Below are 2,191 nucleotides of genomic sequence, written 5' to 3' on the forward strand. Positions count from 1 at the left end.
TCCCTTTTGTTCTTTTGTCTAATGTATATTTAAAAATATTGTCAAAAATCAAGAATAACGTCCAGTGTTCCCTTATAAATATTATTTTCTCACTCGTTATTTATAAATGCTTGAACTCAAAAATTTATTGTTTCAAGAGAAAGTTGCGATAGCATGACGACCGATAATAAATAGTGGAGTATTGTCCTTAAACTGTATTTGTGCTTGAAAATATATTAAACATATAAAAGAAATTTTTTCCAGTCTACGAAACTGATTCTACATCCACCCCCATTCATTATTTCGATTTTAAAGGAAGTTAAACACTTATTTCATTTTTAGCAAATTCTTTTGGCACACTTATTCCATTTCACACTATCCCAATTTGCCTGTTTTCGCAATTGGTTTCCAACTTAAGCCAGTGTTTACAAGTTTACACTTATGCCAGTGTTTGCAAGAGCTTTTCCCATATGTAGATTCGCAGGTATAAAATTTGCACTTATTCAGTCGTCTCTCAGTTAGATCTCCACTATCTCTACCCTTGATGAGTCATAAAGCCCTGGTAGTTTACATAAAAAAAAAATTCGAGGATTTTCAATATTAAATTTGAAAAAACTTGAAATAATAAAAATTGAATTTGACAAAATTTGAGTTTGAATTTGAATATTGAATTTGACTAAAAATCGAATTTGACAAAATTTGACCACTTCGAATTTGAGAACTCAAACTCGCAAAGTTTTTTACTACTTAAACATTTTCACTATTATTTTACTAAAAATAAATGAATTAATAAATTTAATAAAAATAAATGAACGAAGTTAATAATGATAAAAGTAATAGCTTTAAAATTGATAAAGTTCAAAGTTCAATATTGCAAGATATAAATTGGACTTTAATTCTATTTTCTTTCTTCGAATTTAACTTAAATTGAAGGAAGATGTACCTTAAAAAGAAAAAAAGTGTTGAAAAATTCTCTAGAGTTTCTAACAGTGTTTAACAAACGCGAAATTGATAACCATATGAGTAAATGCGGTTAAGTAAAAAAAAAAAACTAATAAAATTTTTAGAAATTAAACAAGAACGTTATATTTCTGTAGACACTTTATTCACAGCACGAAGACTTAAATAATTCAATTTCAAATGTAATTGTTGAGCAAGCATTATTGTGGATAGTAGTGAATGACTCATCTCTGCTGCTTGCAAAAAATTATTTACTGAAAAATTCCTACTCAGAAAATATATTTAATCAACACTAGTCAAAAGAATTGTTCGAAAGTTTTCTGTGAGAAAGACGATTAAACAATAAAAAAATGCGACTAATCAGTAAAACTAGACGCAAAAAATCAAGTGGCGTCTCCACCTCAGTGATTGAATATTGATAGCAACTAGAAAATACTTTTGAGGCTTAAGGTAAGGCACAAGCTTAATGCCTCTTTCTTGAACTGCCTCAAAAAATAATGTCTCCGCGATAATAAGGTCTCCATGCGTAATAGCAAAACTCAAGATATTGTTGTATATAAGTTCTATTTAGTACTTGAAAGCTTTTATATCCGAATAGTGGAAGGTCCTTTTCAACCTTGTATAAGCCTTAGCAACTGCCTTTTTTTACTTTTTCCCGTCACAGGAGCTCATCTTTGACATCTTTGATGGTCACGAGTTTACTAAACGAGCTCGTCTCATCAAGGCTGTGGTTCAAAAGACTTTCTGAACATCTTTTGAACGATTAAAACACAAAATTAAAATTATACACAAAATTAAAACATATTACAAATTACGGATCTAATAAATATAATAAAAACTGTTATTTTTTTTTTGTGGCGCTCTTTTCAAAATATCAACACAAACTTCTTGTTTATTCTCGGCATACTTGGGCATGGTCTCTGGAAAGTATATATATATATATATATATATATATATATATATATATATATATATATATATATATATATATATATATATATATATATATATATATATATATATATATATATATAATTGCGAAAAAAATGTTGAATTTTATGGACAAATATGAAATAAGGTTAAAAATTTCAAAGATTTAGGAATTAATGCTAAAAAAAATTTGGCACAAAGTAAAATTGTGGAGGGTACTTTACAAAAAATTAAATTACTTGCACGTCGTAAAGTTGAGGCTATATTTATTTTTATTTAAATAAAAATTAATTATGAAGGCATCATTATAAAAAGAAAATCA

Source organism: Hydra vulgaris, chromosome 14 (genome assembly GCF_038396675.1).
Source record: "Hydra vulgaris chromosome 14, alternate assembly HydraT2T_AEP".
Taxonomy (NCBI): Eukaryota; Metazoa; Cnidaria; class Hydrozoa; order Anthoathecata; family Hydridae; genus Hydra; species Hydra vulgaris.